Source organism: Caretta caretta, chromosome 2 (genome assembly GCF_965140235.1).
Source record: "Caretta caretta isolate rCarCar2 chromosome 2, rCarCar1.hap1, whole genome shotgun sequence".
Classification (NCBI taxonomy): Eukaryota; Metazoa; Chordata; order Testudines; family Cheloniidae; genus Caretta; species Caretta caretta.
The window spans coordinates 83,374,477-83,394,544 of NC_134207.1; the positions used below are offsets into that span (position 1 = coordinate 83,374,477).

General features: G+C 45.4%; 1 long non-coding RNA gene across 2 annotated transcripts; it reads left to right on the forward strand.

Moving 5' to 3' along the window:
- Nucleotides 1–158: 158 nt before the first annotated feature.
- On the forward strand, nucleotides 159–17,334 carry LOC125632364 (uncharacterized). Of its 2 annotated transcripts, XR_007355275.2 has the most exons (4): nucleotides 159–935; nucleotides 2,046–2,324; nucleotides 2,583–2,832; nucleotides 16,857–17,334. It is a non-coding gene; the product is annotated as an uncharacterized LOC125632364 (long non-coding RNA). The 2 variants fall into 2 exon arrangements; XR_007355276.2 differs by lacking the exon at nucleotides 2,046–2,324.
- Nucleotides 17,335–20,068: the final 2,734 nt, after the last annotated feature.

The window sequence follows — 20,068 nt, forward strand, 5'->3', positions numbered from 1 at the left end:
GGGGCCCGGGTCGGTCAGGGCCGGTCCCTGGGGAAGGAGGTGAGAGGTGCAGCTGGGGTTGGTCAGGGCCGGTCCGGGGGTGGGGGGGGGGGGAAGGTGAGAGGTGGAGCTGGGGTTGGTCAGGGCCTGTTGGGGGGGGGGGGGCAAGGTGAGAGGTGGAGCTGGGGTAGGATGACCAGGTGTCTGGTTTCGGACCGGAACACCCAATCAAAAAGGAATCCTGGCGGGTCCGATCAGCACAGTGACCAGGCTGTTGAATGTCCGGTTTGCAGCACCACAGCAAGACTGGCAGGCTCCCTGTTAGCACCGCAGCTCCTAGGTCACGAAGCAGCGGGCATGTCTGGCTCCTAGCCTTAGGAGCTGCCAGGGTGGGGTGGTCCACATGCTGCCCTGCCCACACACAAAGGACACAGCTGCGTAGGGCCCCAGGAAATTTGGTGCCCCAAATTTCCTGGTGCCCTGCACAGCTGCATGTTGCTCCTGCCCCTGCCCCTGCTCTGTCCGTGCCCCGCCTCTTCCTGCCCCTGCTCCAATTCAGCCCTGTCCCCACTCACCTGAGGAGTGCGGGCAGGGCTGGGCCTGCGCTCACCGGCAGCGGGAAGTGCAGTGGCCTGGCCCCAGCCATGCCGCTGGTGAGTGCTCGGGGGAGGTTCCCCGCCACACACATCCCACGGGGGGGGGCTGCGTAGGGCCCCAGAATAGCTAGGGACAGCACTGCCCGCAGACATAGCTCCCATTGGCTGGGTCAGGGTAGGGGAGGAACTAGCGCCATTTGCGAGCGCTCAGCAGGCAGCTGTTCAGGGATCGCATGGCGCACGCTTCTTCTGTTGCTGCCTGGCCCTCTTCTCCTGGTGTGGCTGGGCTCAAGCTGCAGCGCGTGCCCTGCTGTGAACCACGCGATCTGTCACCCCATTGCCAGCACCCAGGAGTTGGAGGTATGTGTATCCCCGTCTCTGAATGCTGGGAATGGGGGCTGGACCCCCATCCCCTTCACTGCATACGTCCCCACCCCCCACACTCCCATCCCCCTCATTGCATCCCTCCCCATCGCAATCCCCCCACACTCCTATCCCCTTGTCATTGCATCCCTCCCCTGTCCCATCCCATCCTGACCCCCACATCTACCCATCCCAGCCCTGTACCCCTTAGAGTGCTCTCCCACCCATTCTCTCCACCTCCCAGAGCCACCATCCCCATGACCATCACCCCCAACACCCCTGCATTCCCATCCACCCCACATACCCCCCCATACCACCTCCTCTCTCCTTCACTGCCCCCTCTCACCCCCATCCTGCTCTTGTCCTTCGCCTTTTCCCATCCCCATCCTCTCTCCTCCACCCCCACCTTTTCCCCTCCAGCCCACCCTCCTCCCTTTCCTGCTGGGTGATTTAGGCAGCCCCTGGAAAAGTGTAGGAAAAACTGTCTCTGTGTGGGCAACTGTGCGCATGCATGCATTCATTGTATGTGTGTAAGAAACCGTGTGTCTTTGTGTAGGAAGATACATGTATTGCCACATGTGTGTGTACCTGTGTGAATAAAATTAGCAGCCAAACTTTGACTTTTATTCCTTTTGCTGGCTTGCACACACAAAAATTGATGACATAAAATGTGTGTGTATTCATTTCATAACAAGTTTTTAAAAGAGAAAGGAATTCTAAAAGAAATGTATTATTTCTTAAAAGGTGACTGTTGTTGGCTAGTAATTGCAGAAGAGCCAATGTATCATACGTTTCTCCCCACCTTTGTCTAGCTACGTACAGGGTTGGGGGTGGGGGAAGAAAGTTGGAGCTTGGGGTGGGGGTGGTGGTGACAGGTGGAACTGGGTTTAGTCAGGGACTGTCTGGGGAGGCAGGTGAAAGGTGGAGCTGGGGTTGGTCAGGGCTGAGAAGAAAGGTGGAGCTTGGGTTGGTCAGGGCCTGTCATGGGTCAGGGGGTGAGAGGTGCAGCTGGGGTTGGTCAGGGCCTGTCGGGTGGGAGGGGGAAAGGTGAGAGGTGAAGCGGGGGGTGGTCAAGGCAGCTGAAGAAATTCAGACATCTACACACAGATTGCAAAGCGGATGCTAAGCCTGGCGCACAGCGGTGCTGGATGAAAGAAAAGGACCATTGGCAGGCATATCAGAAGGCAAGGGAAGACGACAAAGCTGAGGCCACCCCACAGACCTGCCACTTCTATAATTAATAGCATGCCACACTTGGTGGGGATAATGCCAGCCCCCCAAATGTAACTGTGGACACTTTGCATGAGCCAGGTACAGGGAGCCCTGCAGTACGCAGTGGGGCTAGGAGGACAGGACACCAAAGAAGATGCAAACCATGCCTGCCAGGTGAGCACAGCAGATGAAAGGGATGGGATCTCAGTAAGTGTATGGATGCGTTATTCCTTATAACCCTGTTTCCCTTTTCAGTGACCAAAACCTACTCCCTTCCTTCCGCCTCCTTTCTTTTATTTTTAAAAATGGTGCCCATCCATGCATCTAGCAAGCAAAGGCATAAACCTTTGATTCCCCAATTTATTTGTAAAATGTTTGAAAATAAATTCAAAAACAGTCCACATCTGATCATGGTTGTGTTTTTCTAATCAGCAGCCTTTGGCAAAGTGACCTTGAAAGGTGCCCCTTCCACACCAGTTGAAAGTCTGACCGACATCAGGCAAAAAAAGAAGTAAACTAGGAAGGATATCCTCTGTGAGATCCTCCAGTCTTTTACAGCTGTGAACAGAGACTGGAGGGGCTGAATGTACAAGACCAGGGAGGACTAAGAACTGCTGGAAGAGAGTCAAATAGACTGAGAGGTGCAGCAGGAAGTGCACTATGATATTATGGCTTTGATCAGGTAACAAACACAAATGTTACAGAATATTACTAAGTTACATGTCCAAAGATCCCAAACACAGTAGCCCGTGAAATCCATGAAAGTGTTCCCTGCACTCCCTGTAATAGAATGCAGCATGGCATCAACCCTTACCCCCTACCACTCCACACCAAAGGAAAACTAGGAGAACCATGACTACACTACACTCCACAGGATCATTTGCAAAACAGCCACAGGATCATTTGCAAAACACACCACACTACTTATGTGTTTTTAATATGTAAACATGTAAGCCAGAGGTCTGAATGAGCTCTCTCCTGCCATCTATTGATGAACTGGAGGAAAAGACCTCACGAACAGACCTTATTTGCATAGACCCACCTGCTCTGCCAAGATGATCGCTTGACATACCTGCTTTTCCAAAGTGATGGATTTTGGCTGTTTTAGGTTAAAATTCACACAAGTCATAAAAGCAGCTGTAATTAAATGTTGTTACCTCTATTGTATGACTAAAAGACAGCAGAACTGTATTTAATATGCCCCAATTGAGGGGGTCACCATAACTAACTTCACTTGCTAAGCATAGGGTAATAAGCCACATCCAACTGCAAGACAAATATCCCTACCTGGTGTTCGAGGGTTCTAGCTCCCATTTGATGAGTCTTTTTTAGTGTTTTAAGGTAGAGCTCATTAGAATCAATTCAGAAACTTCTTTCTTAATAACTACGGGAGCTGATATGCTGATTTAGGAACTGGGCCTTAGGCCTGGTATGAGGACAGTGTTGTGGTGAAAGAAATGCAGAAGAGGTAGTAGTAGTGAGGTTCTCTACTACCCAGTGAACTCACTAAGGTCTGAAACAACTAAGAACTGGACTAGGTGGTGGAACATCAGAATGCAGTATTACAGCTAAAGGCGGCATGGTGAAAGATGTAGCAGTAGCATCGAAGGCACCCTTTACTCAGCAAATCCTAAAGTTGTGATTACTGATAGCTGGGCTAGGTGGTTATGGTGCTGTAGGACAGGACCAAGGACATTGCAGAGGAATAAGAAGTGTCAAAGACAGTGGCAGCAAAGCAACAGCAGTGGAGGCAGCTGGAGGTCAACCCATCTGAATGCACCCCTGGACTCAGGGATTTTGCTCACCTTGGACAACCACCATGATTGGGGTACAGCAGAGGGAAAGGGGGAGTGGTGCATTAAAGAGATATTTGTCCATTGTTATATGCAGTGTTGCTGTAGCTGTGTCGGTCCCAGGATATTTGGGAGACAAGGTGAGTGAGGTAATATCTTTTATTTGGGCCAATAAAAGATCTCACCCACCTTGTCTATTTGTCCATTGGACTTTCACCCCGCGAGGTAGGACACTGAGGCAAAGGACTACTGCCAAAGGTAATGTGGGATGTGTATTTACTTATTGTTTGCATACTTAATCATTGTTGCTGTGTTCCTCTCCCATTAAAAAGTCTTTTTTGTTGTTGTTGTACACAGACTCAGTGCTTGCAGGTGGGGAAGTATTGCCAGTGAGAGGTGCCAAGTGCTTTTCCCAGATATCTGAGTGGGAGTTGAAGCCTGTTTTGTAAGAGGAATCCCTAGACATTGACCGCAGCCCTTGTTGCTGCTGACACCATCTGGCAGAAGGGTTATACAGTTTTTTTTTATCTTGGTTTTTATAAGTACCCTATTATAGTGCTGCTGAAATATTTTTAACTTTGTGTAGTTGAACTTTAACTTTGTCTCCTGTTTATTTGCACACAATAAAATTACATTTTGTGAAATAAGGTATATTAATTAGTTAACACCAAGCATAAATGCCACATTACAAAAAGTAGGGGTTTTAATGAATCACAAATTGAGTCAACACTGTGATTCAGTTGTGAAAAGGGCTAATATCATTTTTGGGTGTATTAATAGGAGTGTCGTATGTAAGATGAAGGAGATAATCGTCCCACTCTACTTGGCTCTGGTGGAGCCTCAGCTGGAGTACAGTGTCCAATTCTGGGTGCCACAGTTTAGATGTGGACAAATTGGAGAGTCTAGAGGAGATCAAACAAAAATGAAAAAGGGTTTAGAAAACTTGACTATGAGGAAAGGTTAAAAAAACTGGGCATGTTTAGACTTGAGAAAAGAGAACTGATGAGGGACCTGCCAACCATCTTCAAATATGTTAAGGGCTGTTACAAAGAGGGTAGTGGTGATCAGTTGTTCTCCATGTCCACTGAAGATAGGACAAGAAGTAATCTGCTTCATCTGCAGCAAGGGTAGTTAGTACTCAGTTTAGTAAGCCCTACGTTTCTTTGCTATGGATGAAAACAAGTGTTTGTCCTAATCAAAGTTACTCCACATACTCTTAGGGTACAAGATGAGTTTTCTGGAAAGTTACAAGTAAATATCTTCATTAGCTCTGCACAAATTGTGAGGACCCTCATACCATTGAGCACTTTATGCCCATGGCGTTATTGGTATTCTGTAAAGTATAATTAATTGGTATCAGTGTTGGTCTCTGGAGATAATGTCGTAACGTGAAATCAGATAGAAAGACATTTAGATAATTAAAATATTACAACAAATTACATTGCTTAACAATGCATAGAAATCAAAAAGTGATCAAGGTGTAGGCATAGAGTATGTGCTATTCAAAGCTGGGTTATTCTAATCTAAAATACTTGCAATATGTTTAACTCGGTTACTGTGTGTGTATACTGAAGCACAATTTTTCCTCTATCAACAATGCAAATTGTTTAATATCACTGAACAGTATTTACTATACTAGTTAGAATGTTCCGATGTTACTCAGAATTACTTTTTTTTTTTTGGAGTTGTTCTTGTTTTGCTATTTTGGAAAGAAGATTCGGTTTTCGTTCACCATAAGTTTTTTCCTCCACATAACTACTTCCTATTTCATCCTGCCCCCAAGTTGATGGACACTTCCTATAACTACACTGTCCAGGGTTTAGAATGGAGAGGAGAGAAATGTCACATCTGAAGTATTGTAGCTTCATGACTGGATATTTTTTGCTCCCTCTTTAAATTTCTCCTCACTTTCTCTGTTTCATTCATACCAGCCTAGGATTTGTAAATCAACAGGAACCAGATCCCTTCCAAGCACTACTTTCCACAAAAATTGGCCAACAGGAGGCAAGCAGGATAAAAATAAAAAGCACTCCCCTTCCTCTGTGGAGCTGTGTGTGTGAACTGCACATTTCCCAATCTTGCTGGCCTCTGAACTGAAATACTTTGATCAGGAGTTCAGCTCAGAACCCTCTCTTGGCTAGAGCTTACATTTATATCTCAACTAGAGATGATGCAAACATTCACTGATAACTGGATTCATCTGTACTCAGAGGGGGTAGGTTAGGTGTTGCAGTCCTATTAAAATATTAGTCTCTGCTATGCTTTGCTTGCTGCATATGAACTAAAACTCTAGATTTCCATACTAAAAAATCTAGGCATGCTAATGTTTCACTTTGGTTCTCCTTTCGAACTAATCTACCAAAATCTGAATATTTAATGCAGGTAAAGGTTAATATTAATATTTCATGGGCCTGATCTTGCATCTGTTTGAAGTCAGTGTCAAAGTTCTCAGTTACCTCATTTGGTACATGATCAAGCTCCATAGGGATCAATACTTCTTTGTATGATGCATCTAAACAAATGTTGTGGATCTGCATGAATCTTAGCACTCTGTATTTACTATTTGTTGTATATACTCTTAATGTTAATAGTACTGCAGTATCTTTGAGAGGCACCTCTATGTCAAAATGCATAAGGGATGTTCCTTGCCCCAAAGAGCCTATATTCTATGTAGACAAACCAGATAAAGGAGGGGGGGGGAAGTACTGTAGTAGAATTAATCAGATTTCATAGATGGGGAACTGAGGCACATACAGATTATGTGATTTGCCCACGGTCATGCTAGATGTCTATGACAGAACTAGGAAAACAATGTAGATCTCCTAAGTCCCAATCCAATGCCTTAACTACAAGGTCATTCTTTCTCAGCTTTTCTGTGCTTACTGCATTATTGAAAATCCTCTAAAAATAAACACTTTTTTTAAAAAGTGTCTATTTGCATCAAGGTTTCTGGCATTAGTATTCAACACTGCTGCCACAGAGAGAAGAAATAGACACGAGATAAGACACATGAAGATGAGAGAATGTTAACATACTTCCTTTATCTCTCCTTCCACTGAATCACTCTCGCAATAGAGCCTAAATTGAGCAACTAGCCTGTAAGATGTTTTGCTGCTGGTTTTGCAGTGGCACAGAGTCAGTTAAGCTATCTGTTTTAGACACACAGAATGTGTGTTCTATATTTGCTGCTAGCCAGCCAGTAGATAGATTTTGTAGAATGGACAAAGTTAATGGGACAACTATTTCAAAGAAAGAAAAATGTCACATCATTTTCCATAACTATGAGAGAGCCAGTCCCTACTCTCCCAATGGACTATTGCCCCTAACTATTTCCCAGTCCTTCTAACTCTAGAGATTACTTTCAGATTCTTCCATTTTTTACAGCTAGCTAATCAATAGTTTGGACTGTAATGACAGCTCTTTTTTCTCAAGTTGGCAACTGGCATCTCTGTCTTGCAAAAGAGAGATTTTTGATAGTGAATATGCTGGTGAATATACCAGTAGCAGCAGAAAAGATGTTAGCATGCCTACCTCAAGGTTGGTGGTTGAACCAGAAGAACCTGTAGAACGTGTGAGATTGGGTTCACAGGAGAGTTGATGATCAAATCTCTTTTCTGGACTTTTTCCTTTTCTCCATTATGTTTGATATTTTTGAAGGACTATTTTTAGGACTATTTTGAAGGACTATTTTATAAACTATTAGGTAGAGCTCTGAAGTATTGGCTCTGAAAATGAAAACACTTAATTTGCCCCTTTTTTATATGTAGAGCTACTGTGAATAAAAGGAGCAGTTTGTGCAAAAGAATGTTGTGTTAGTTAAAACTTGTCAAAGTTGAGCATGAAGTTGACACTTTTTGTGTAAATTTTGCATAAGATTTTCACAGTGCATTTTTGAGATTTCTACCTAACCAATCTAGTGCTCCTGTCATTACAGGGTCTAATCTAGATGTGACTTTTGAGTATGGTTGATTGAAACTGGTCACATGGTTTAATTCATATAGTTCTGGTTCTCTGATTGTCAGAGCCTATCTCTGGAGAATTAGCAGAAGCCATTTTGACTTCTCTTAGAGAGAAGATGTAATGCTCCACTCTGTAATACTCAGCAAGATGTTGTTTGTACATTTTGTTAATTAAAATTAAAATGATAAAAGTTGGGAACTGATTTTCAGTTTACCGGAGAAACTTGTTGTTCAAGTTTAAATAATTCATAAATCTCATGTGTTTTGATTATCTATTAAAATATGACAAAGGTAACCTAACAGTAGTTTTCTGCATGTGGCATGCTGCTTCATCCTAGCTGTGAGGGATTTCCACAAATCAGCAAAAACATGGACAGGACAATCACTATCATGAAGTCCTGTAAGATCTTAGCCACTTTAGCTACTTCTCAGGCTCTGGTACTTGGCATAGTATTTTCTTAAGGAGATCCAGATGCAAGGTGGCATTCCTAGCCACCAGAAGAAGCAGGAACTGGTGATACAGAGGAATTCTGCACTATATGTGTCAGAAGTACTTTATGAATAGCACGTTGTGAAACAAGAGTTTGTAATACTCTCTATCCAGGTTCAGGAGAACACCAGTTTTCACCTGGTATCTGCAAAGTTGTTTCTTATGCAGAGTATGTGTGCTATCTTATAGGCATTTGATGATAGCATAAACCTGGTGAGTGGTGATTATGCTGGTATCAGCCAAGTTATACTACCCTTCTTCCTAGTGGAGAAAAAGATTTTCTCTGTGATTCAGCAATATGAGTAGGCAGATGACAAAATGGTGCTATCGCTATTGAAGGAAATGTAGTACATGCTACAGAATAATTGAGAAAACAGCAACATGCAGAAAGTACTATATCATTTCTGTCTACCTTGATCTACAATTTTAAAACACCATGACAAATTGTGGAGGGCAGACAGGAAATATGATGTCTGAGAAGATGAGTGAGATGGATAAACATGCAGGTGTGAGAGGGAAGATGATTGTTGAAAGAAAAGGGGGCAAAAATGTGCCGCTGACAGAGGGGAAAGAGAGAAGAGAAGGGCAGGGCAAGTGTTAAGAGAGGTGGCCAAAGTATAGTAGAAAATATACATGGAAAGATAGAGTGGAAATTGAATACAGAAGATTAATAGATTTTTAAAACCACAAGGGAGAAACTTTTAGAAGATATGCATGGATTACAAAAATAATCCAGTTAATCACTTTCAATTTAATTAATGAAATGAGGTGTCATTTTATGTGCTTTGAAAAAGTGCTCAAACATGTTTTGGACATTTCCCCTCCATGTTGTGTCTGGCAAGGATTGGTTACAAACTTTTGGAAAACTATTTCAAACCTAATTATGAGCCTCAGTATAGACACGGCCTGGCACAGAATACAGACTTGTGAGATAGGAAGGAAAGCGTTTAGTTTTTTATGTGAAAGCACTCACCATGATGAATCTGCAGTAAGAGCCCTTCTGAGATTAGTTTAGGTTTCAGCCACCCTCAAGATCAAAGGTTGGCAAACTTTTTGAGCTGAGGGCCACATCTGGGTGGGGAAATCATATGCACGGCCGGGGCAGGGGGTTGGTGTGCGGGAGGGAGTGCGGGGTTGCGGTGTGCAGGAATGGGCTCAGGGCAAGGGATTGGGGCAGAGGAGGGGTGTGGGGTGTATGGGGTCTCAGGGAAGGGGGTTGGGGTGCAGGAGGGGTGCAGAGTGTAGGAGTGGGCTCAGGGCAGGGGTGCAGGAGGGGTGCGGAGTGCAGGAGGGGGCTCAGGGCAGGGAGTTGGGGTGCAGGAGGGGTGTGAGGTGCAGGCAGGGGCCTTAGGAAAGGGAGTTGGGGGCATGGTGCAGGAGGGGTTTGGGCTCCGGCCCAGTGCTGCTTACCTAAAGCAGCTCTGGGGTGGCAGTGGCATGCACCGGGGCCAGGGCAGGCTCCCTGCCTGCCTGCCCGCCTGCCTGCCCACCCTGGCCCCACGTGGCGCCGCTCCGGGAAGCGGCCGGAACCATGTACCTGCATGGCCTCTGGGGGCAGGAGGGGGCACAGGACTCTGCAGACTGCCCTTGCCATGCCTCCAGGTACCTCCCCGGAAACTCCCATTAGCTGCGGTTCCCTGTTCCCTGTTCCAATGGGAGCTGCGGGGGGCAGTGCCTGGAGGCAAGGGCAACACATGGAGCCCTCTGTGCCTTCCCTGGGCCCCAGGGATGTGGTTCCAGCCACTTCTGAGAGCTGCGGGGGGCTTGCAACACCAGGGGGAGCAATAGTTTGCACACCCTGGCTCAAGATCCTTCTGCCTTCCACCAGCTGAAGAAGAAAAGAGAGATTATTTACACTGTAAGCTCCTTGGGACAGGGCCTGATTTACACCTTATGCGCCCCTAGGCACAGCATCTGCAGCACTCCCCCTGCCTACAGCTGACCTTCGTATTGCACACAGTTTTAGAGAGGTAAGGCACCCAGAACACCGGTGCCCATAGGCATGTCCTTACTGTGCCTAAATGGAAATCCAGCCCTGGATAGGGACTGTCTTTTTCTAGTGTCTGTACAGTATCACGCACAATGGAGTGCTGGTCTATGACTAGAGATTCTGGTTGCTATAGTAATACAGATTTATAATAAATTAATAACACAGCATGGCATTTCTTCACGTGGCTCAATTAACTAGGCACCAGATAACCTTGATAACCACCAGGGTCTGTTTGTTGTTATATACTGTCAGTATAGCTAGTCAAACTATTATGCAAAGTGAAACATAAGTGAACTAATAATATTATGAACAAACTCAGCTCATCAAAAAGTGATTATGTATATTACAAAAATAAAAAGCAAGCACCATGAAATGTACATGGCAAACTAAAACTTCATAATTTTATTGCTGTAAACCTCATCCTCCCTTCCTCCACATAGTACCAATGAGTCACTGTCTTATGTCTAGATTTAATATACAAGGTTTTAGGGGCAAGGAGTGTGGCTTTGCTTTTTCTGTAAAGCACCTTCTATATTTTAGTGGTGTAGTGGGGCAGTTGCCCCACTCCTGCAGAACAGGGGATAAAAGCAGCACTGGAGTGAGAAGGGCTGCAGCTGTGAAAGGCTAGGCTGATTGGAGAAGCAGCCACAGCTGGGGCCATGCCCCAGTCAGGCCACAGCTGGCCCTATAAGAGGGCTGTGGGCTAGAAGCAGAGAAGTCTCTAACAGTTGAGGGAGAAGAGCGTACCTGGAGGGGAGCAAGGTTGGGGATTTTTCCTCAGTCCCTGGAAAAATCATGGAGCAGGTCCCCAAAGAATCAATCCTGAAGCACTTGCATGAGAGGAAAGTGATCAGGAACAGCCAGCATGGATTCACCAAGGGAAGGTCATGCCTGACTAATCTAATCGCCTTTTATGATGAGATTACTGGTTCTGTGGATGAAGGGAAAGCAGTGGATGTATTGTTTCTTGACTTTAGCAAAGCTTTTGACACGGTCTCCCACAGTATTCTTGTCAGCAAGTTAAGGAAGTATGGGCTGGATGAATGCACTATAAGGTGGGTAGAAAGCTGGCTAGATTGTCGGGCTCAACGGGTAGTGATCAATGGCTCCATGTCTAGTTGGCAGCCGGTATCAAGTGGAGTGCCCCAGGGGTCGGTCCTGGGGCCGGTTTTGTTCAATATCTTCATAAATGATCTGGAGGATGGTGTGGATTGCACTCTCTGCAAATTTGCGGATGATACTAAACTGGGAGGAGTGGTAGATACGCTGGAGGGGAGGGATAGGATACAGAAGGACCTAGACAAATTGGAGGATTGGGCCAAAAGAAATCTGATGAGGTTCAATAAGGATAAGTGCAGGGTGCTGCACTTAGGACGGAAGAACCCAATGCACAGCTACAGACTAGGGACCGAATGGCTAGGCAGCAGTTCTGCGGAAAAGGACCTAGGGGTGACAGTGGACGAGAAGCTGGATATGAGTCAGCAGTGTGCCCTTGTTGCCAAGAAGGCCAATGGCATTTTGGGATGTATAAGTAGGGGCATAGCGAGCAGATCGAGGGACGTGATCGTTCCCCTCTATTCGACATTGGTGAGGCCTCATCTGGAGTACTGTGTCCAGTTTTGGGCCCCACACTTCAAGAAGGATGTGGATAAATTGGAGAGAGTCCAGCGAAGGGCAACAAAAATGATTAGGGGTCTGGAACACATGAGTTATGAGGAGAGGCTGAGGGAACTGGGATTGTTTAGTCTGCAGAAGAGAAGAATGAGGGGGGATTTGATAGCTGCTTTCAACTACCTGAAAGGGGGTTCTAAAGAGGATGGCTCTAGACTGTTCTCAATGGTAGCAGATGACAGAACGAGGAGTAATGGTCTCAAGTTGCAGTGGGGGAGGTTTAGATTGGATATTAGGAAAAACTTTTTCACTAAGAGGGTGGTGAAACACTGGAATGCGTTACCTAGGGAGGTGGTAGAATCTCCTTCCTTAGAGGTTTTTAAGGTCAGGCTTGACAAAGCCCTGGCTGGGATGATTTAACTGGGAATTGGTCCTGCTTCGAGCAGGGGGTTGGACTAGATGACCTTCTGGGGTCCCTTCCAACCCTGATATTCTATGATTCTATGAAAGGCCAGAAGAGCTGGGGTACTCCAGCCTGGCAACTCCCTAGGCTGAGGCTTGGCTAAAGGCCTATGCAGGTACCAGGGCTGGGAGGTGCAGTCCAGAGATAGGCAGAGGCACCAGGTCCAAACCCCCCTTCCCAGTGATGAGTGGTTTAGACTGCAGTCTGCCCCAGTGAGCAGGGGCTAGATGATGACTGGCAGTAGCCACTGAGGCAAGATGGCGATAGAGGGTTGGGAGTTCCCCTGGGAGGGGAGACCCAGAGTATGGGGATACTTCACCCCAAGGTAAAAGGGCACTGAGGTCCGGGAGGGACATAAGGGGCCAGTGGCAGGCGAGACACTGGCCTGCAGAGGGCACACTTTATGCTGGAGAGCTAATTCCCAGGATGACCAGCAGGAGGTGCCGCACCAGTGAGTTGTTGCATCGCTACAGGTGGTAGGTAACAATAAATGCTAGATTGAGTTCAGAAAATTGAGCAGGAGAAACCATTGGAACTGAATTTTGAATCCAGAGGGCCTCATTCTTCTCTTATCTGTTATAATTGCTTTTGCACTACCATCTTTTCTCCTCACAAGCTCACATGTAGATTTCAACTCTTGTCTGCAAGGGAGGCATAGAGCAGAGGCTAGGCAGATACACCACACACATCATCTCACCGCACCCCCAGCAGAATTTCCAAGGAAAAATGATAAAAATGGCCTAAGGCTGTATTATAAGATCAAGCAGCTTGACTGGCTTGTTTTAAAAAATGCTTCAGGCTAACAGAATTAAATGTATATGAATTATTAACACTCACAAAAAGAAGGCAGAGGATAGAATTCAAACAAAAGAAATATGGGAACTATGTTTTTGTTACTTGTTCCAAGATAATATTCTTTTATAGTCCTCTCTTTTATGAGTTTCTTTCTGGGATAAATCTTTCTTTATACACTGTGGAACAGCTTCAACTATAGAGGCTGAGGAAGCCCCACATCAGGATATCCTGTACCATATTGCTTAGAGACTCTCATGACCCCTCCTCAAATCTCTTTTCCCCTCCTCAGGCAAAGGCAGGAATTGATCCTGGGTCTCCTATGTCTCAGGTGAGTACACCAACTACCGGGCTAAAAGTTATAAGATCAACAGTGGTAGTGGCTTCACCACTAGCTAGATTTTGATTTGGACTTGATCATGTAGGTAGCCTCTGAGCACCCTTACTGGATTAGGACTCGCATGCGAGACAGGTGGTGAATGACGGTCTTCCCCCAGTTCATGGATCTCATTGGGGCATAGGCAGGAAATAGGTGCCCAGATGCCTTGAGTGAGGCAGCAGTGCACATGCCCAAAGCCAGAAACTTAGGCGCTAAAGGAAATCTTAGCGCAATAATTTTGAGTTGAGTGAGTTTAGGTGCCTCCAGTACTAGGCAGCAGCTGAGTGGGAGTTTTGTGGATGACAGTGAGCCTAAAATGGGGACTTAGGTGCCTAAATATTTTTTTGATCTGGGCCACAGTCCCTACCTCATGACATGTGTAATCTAAATCTGCTGGATTGTTTTCTATGCCTGCTTTTGATCTCACCCTTCTGCTGTGGCCCCCTTCACACTAGATTAGCAGCCCTAAAGTACCCACAACTGGCTTAAATCCCTACTGTGCTCTGGGGATTATCTTTGGGTTGGGAGCTTCTTTGGGCACCGTGAGACTGATGGAATGGGTATGAGCAGGTATGTCCTTTAGCTCTTCTGGGGTGGCCGAGCATCCATAGGGAAGTGTTCAAAGCTGCCATAAATTAGAGTAACTCCAAGCAGTGCTTTAATGTACAGAATCTGTCACAACTCCAGCTGGGCTCAGAATTCAGAAGGCATAAAGATGGCTTAAAGTAACCTTTCCCCACTCCACTTTACTGTGCTGCTTGAGCCATTATCACTAAATCATATGACTGTATCAGCAAGCACCTAATCTAAAGAAGCCCCATTTTATGGTCTCAGAATGAAATAACAATTTATAATTGACCTTTTTGTGACACCTGTGATCATTTACCACAGGGATATAAAATAATGCCCTTTGCTGATGCCTATTTGCCAGACATAATAAAACTACTCACTTATGTTGCAAGGAGGCCTATCATGTGGCTTATGTTTTCCATAGACTGGAAAACAGCAAGAGGTAATTTAAATAAGTGTTTAATATTAAAAGTTCCTAGTTCCTCAGCCAGGAGGCTAATGAAGATTTAATATAAGAGAAGAAAGCTCCAAAGAAAACAAAATTAAACAAATGAGTTTTTGAAAGTCTTCAACTATTATCACTGTCAGATAAAACCAGTGAATCTTCATATGTAAATATATCAATACTGGCAGTTTTTTGTTGGGATGTTTATCTTGAGCCTAACAGGTTGTGGAAGTGGAGAAAGGGATAAAGGGAATTTGAGTGCAGACATCTTAGTTTCCTTAGGAATAGAACAAGTCAGGCTAACTCTAATAACGCGAGACTTTAAGGCAGGGCCTGGGCAAGTGGGAAGCGAGTGGGAAAACTGTAAGAGATGCTGTTTTGACCTTGTGTTAGATAAGAATAGAATGCAGACTGTAGCAGGAACTGCTTTCAAAGCAAGATATCAGGAAGGAATATGTATAAACAAGACGCAGCAGTTGACCATTATTGTATGTAACAAAAGGTATAAATGCTTGCTCTAATTGTTTATCGGGCGGCAACCTGCTTAGGAAGGGGGAATCCTTGTCCGTGCACACTCTCCCCCTTGCAATTGCTTGAGAATAAACTGTCTCTGACTTGTTGCAAACAACCTAAGAGTGAAGACTACGTTTTTCTTCCACAAGGTGAATGGCAGTGAGTTTACTTGCTTTTCCATTTTCAAAAGAGGCTAGAGAGTGGCTCACTCTTTATTAAACAGTACTGTATTCTACTGTTAGTGATTCACTGCTAATTAACTAAAGGGAATATATATGTAGTAACAATAGCACAGATGGTAGTCCTGGATCATGTTATATTTGAAACTCCTCTATTGTGCATTTTAAAACGGAAAAATAGAGATCCCAAATTACCTCGGTAGTATTTCAGCACTCATGGTCATAGTTCAAAGGTTACAAATAGACCATTTTTTACCATCTTAAAAATGGCTTTGTTTTCTCACTCTTTATAACTAGAAACACACTGTTTTGTTCCTGTATGTTGAACTGATAGCATTGGTTTGGGTTTGTTTTTCACTAAAAGCATTTTTAAATTAATAAAACATATGGTCAAACTTTCAAAATGTGGCTTTCAATTTTGTATGTGTATTTGCATCTCCAGTTATTTTATGCACACAAATAAATATTAGTACATGTAAATGAGGTAGCTGGGGTCTAATTCTTCCATATGCCTTAAAATCCCTTAGTAAAAAATTTTTATACACAAATGTGGCAATTGTAAATATTTGTCATAATTCTTCCTCTCCATTTCTCCTATTTCTCTCTCTCTCTCCATCTAGCTTTGTTGAATGGGTATTTTAGATTAATGCCTTATAAAAATCTTGTTTTGAGTGATTCTAGTAGGTGTTAAATGCACTATGATAATTCCCTGGCTTGCATTTAGGGTTGCCAACTTTCTAATCACACACAACTGAACACCCCTGCCCCACCCCTTCTCCAAGGCCCCACCCCCGGTTGCTCCATCCCCCTCCCTCCATTGTTCACTCTCCCCCACCCTCGCTCACTTTCACTGGGCTAGGGCAGGGGGGTGAGTGCTCCAGCTGGGGATGTGGGTTCTGGGGTGGGGCTGGGTATGAGGTATTGGAGAGGGTTCCAGGCTGGGGCAGGGAGTTGGGGTGCAGGGGGGTTGAGAACATAAGAATGTCCATACTGGGTTAGACCAAAGGTCCATCCAGCCCAGTATCCTGTCTACCAACAGTGGCCAATGCCAGGTGCCCCAGAGGGAGTGAACCTAACAGGTAATGAATGATCAAGTGATCTCTCTCCTGCCATCCATCTTCATCCTCTGACAAACCAAGTCTAGGGACACCATTTCTTACCCATCCTGGCTAATAGCCATTAATGGACTTAACCTCCATGAATTTATTTAGGGAATTTATCTGAGGACTCCGGCTGGGGGTGCAGGCTCTGAGGTGGAGCCGGGGCTGAGCGGTTTGGGCTGCAGGTGTTGGTGATTTTATATACAAGTGATTCTAAATGTTTAGTATAAGGTTTTTATATGGTTTCCCCTCATCAATTTGGACTTTGGCATTTTTCAAAATGGAGTCAAATCTCCATTTTGTCTCCAAAGGCGGGAAAATTCAGGCGCCAAAGCTGTGGCGCGAGAGTTGGTTCAAACCAGTTGGGACTGGCTTGTAACTGCCAGCCCCTCAGAACTTTCCCGCCACTCCTTCTTTGTCAGGAACTGTGCCACGTCGTCATGGGGCTGTCCGTCCAGGAGACAGCCGTGAGCAGTCGGGCTTTTGTGCGGGTCTCCGGATCAAGAGCTGTGAACGATCCTGTGACACCATCAATTTACCTGCCATCCAGGATCCTGTGGTCCCCCATCCAGCAGCTTTGGTCCACCCGCTTGTCACCATCCAGCAGCCGAGGTCCAGTGTTCCTCCCCAAAGGCCAGCGTTTGGCCTGAGGGTAGAAGGTCCTGGACCCACCACTCACTTCCATCTGACCTGCCCATAGATGACCTCGGATTAGCAGTAGGCTATACAGGGGATTTGATTTGATTTGATTTGTTGCTGGGGGGGGTCTATTGGGCCTGAGCTTCAAGCTCCTTTGTTGCAGTCCACTGTTTGCTGGGTTTTTATGTTTGCTTGTGGTTGTCCCCTTGCCCCTTTCATATAACCAACCCTTAATACAATGTTTACCTGTTTCAAACATAATTTTTGTGTCTCCTCTTCTTTCTTACACCACACTTTGGGAGGGAGGGTGGGACACAGGAGCTGCTTCCTCAGGTGATAGACCCTGATAGCAAGTCCAAGAACCTGTACCTGTAAAAGGGAAAGAAAGGCATATTGGGGTTCTTTTAGTTTTGATTTTTCCCTGGTTACACAGGAGGGGGCTCTGGGCTGGGGCAGGGAGTTGAGGTGCGGGGGAGGTGAGGACTCTGGCTGGGGGTGTGGGCTCTGGGATGGGGCCAGGGATGAGAGGTTTGGGGTGAAGGAGGGGGCTCCAAGTTGGGGTGTGGGAGGGGGTGCAGGATCCTGGCGGCATTTACCACGGCTCCCAGGAAGCGGCAGCCAGGTTCCTGCAGCCCCTAGGCGCATGGGTGACCAGGGAGGCTCCGTGCACTGCCCCCCGCAGCTCCCATTGGTCACAGTTCCTGGCCAACGGGAGCTGCAGTATCAGCACTAGGGGCAGGGGTGGCACATGAAGCTGCCCTGGCCACCCATGCTCCTAAGGGCCACAAAGGAGCCTGCCTTAACCCCGGGCCCACACTACGCTGCCAACCAGACTTTTAACAGCCCAGTCAGCAGAGCTGGCCGGAGCGGCCAGGGTCCCTTTTCGACCAGGTGTTCCGGTCAAAAACCAGATGCCTGGCAACCCTAATTGCGTTAAATCAGGCAAAGTTCAAGCAGACTGTGCTCTACCATGTGTATTGGAGTACTAATCTTTTAACAATGCTTCCTATGTTACTCCTGGATCTCTGTTGGACCACTATAACTTGTGCCAAATTGTATGGCTCTGTAACATGAATGTATGTTAACTAGAATAAGAATGCTAAATGTCCTTTCAGTAGTGACCTGAGCTAGGATTTGAGCTCAGGCCTATCCAGGGGGAAGACTAAGGCACTAATCCACTATATTACCTATCAGAAGATGTGGTAGTGGATAGCTAATCCTCAGACATGTCTGACTGTTTGATTCTGATGGCTGCAACATGAGGTTTCAGATAACATTTTATTTATATGATGTTTCCTGTGCCAGTTGCTCAGTACCTCCTCCCAGCTGAAAATACAGGACTATTATTATTGTCTGGAGGGAAGAAAACCTTCTATTTGTACTGCTGGCTAGAAATATTTCTGAGAGCAGCTGCAGTTGTATCCAAGATGGAAAAAGAAGGGGGGAAAATATCAGTAATATAAAAGCTGCAATACTGTGGATTTTTTTATTTAACAAAAAATATTAATTCACCGGCAAACTAATCTTAAATCTGTTCCTTTTTTTTAAATTATTTTTCAATTATGCCAAAACCAAGATCTGAGCAGCTGGAGAGAAAGGATGTCCAGGCTAAGCAAAACAATCTCCCTGGGTTTTCTAGTTTTACACCTTTTTTTTGTTCAATTGAAATTACACAAACCAGCAAAATCTCTGGCTGCATTCCCTTTGTACCATTTAACAATCTGTAAAGTCCATCTGCTAGGTTCGCTCTCTCTCGGGTACATGGTATTGGCCACTGTCAGCAGGATACTGGGCTGGATGGACCTTTGGTCTGACCCAGTATGGCCGTTCTTATTTTCTTAAATTTCTCCCTACTTAATCTATGGGCATAATGTTTTTCTTCCTTAGCTGTTTGTTCTATTGTGTGTTTTCTTTCCAGTGTAGAAAACAAGAGAGTCAGTTACAGAAAAAACAAAATATAAGTAATTATTACTCATTCCTAAATAAACAGCAGTCAGTCCTAAAACTTGGATCAATGAGTTAATCTGAGAATTTATTCACAAAGACCTACTTTTATAATAAGTCCATTAAACTTGGTCCATGCTCTCATTTCTCAATCAGGGATGAAGCCAAAATGTATAGTAGTCAGGACCAGATATTAAAGCAGGGCCTACCTGTAGCCCAGCCTCCCTGTAGCTGCCTAATCCCCCATGGACTGCCTCTGTTTCCCTTTCTTTCTACCCACCATTGGTGATCACCTAGCCAGACAACCACCCTCTGCCAGGAACACACACAGACACACTTACATTTACACTTAGCCATCCAAGCACCCACACTCAAACTGACCAGTTCTCATCCAGGCACTCAGATTACCATGATGATGAACACAGTATAAGAACCTGTACTGAATAAAGAACTCATCTACATCCTGGGGCTTTCCCTCTCAAACATCCGTCATTCTAGTCCCAAAGGTGCATGTGTTCTACACAAATTTCATGCCCCCTTTCTCTTAATGCTTGAAAATTATTTACATCAGAAATAAAATACCATAAAACTGAGCTCACAGTTAATTACAGTAAGGGAGTGAATCTCCCTTCATTTAAATTTTCCTGCTTGAATTAGAGGCACCAGCTTTCTAATGTGCAACCCCCAGCTCTGCCCCTGGCCCCATCCCCACTCCATCCCTTTCCCCAAGGCCCCACCCCACCCCTGCCCTGTTCTGCCCCATCCCTCGAGTGAGCCCGGTCCTCACTCCTTCCCCTCTGCCCCCCCCAGCACCTCCTGCATGCTGCAGAATAGCTTATCGTGGCTGTTGGGGAGGTACTGGGAGGGATGGGGAGGTGCTGATCGGCAGGGCCACCAGCAGGGGGAAGGCACTGGGGAAGGGGGAGGAGCTGATCAGGTGACATTTTCAAAATATAATTATATTTAATAATCAAAATATCCTGCACTCAATGAAAAACAAACTATACTCTTATCTCATCAACATGAAATTTCAGAAGCATGTAGCTCTTGA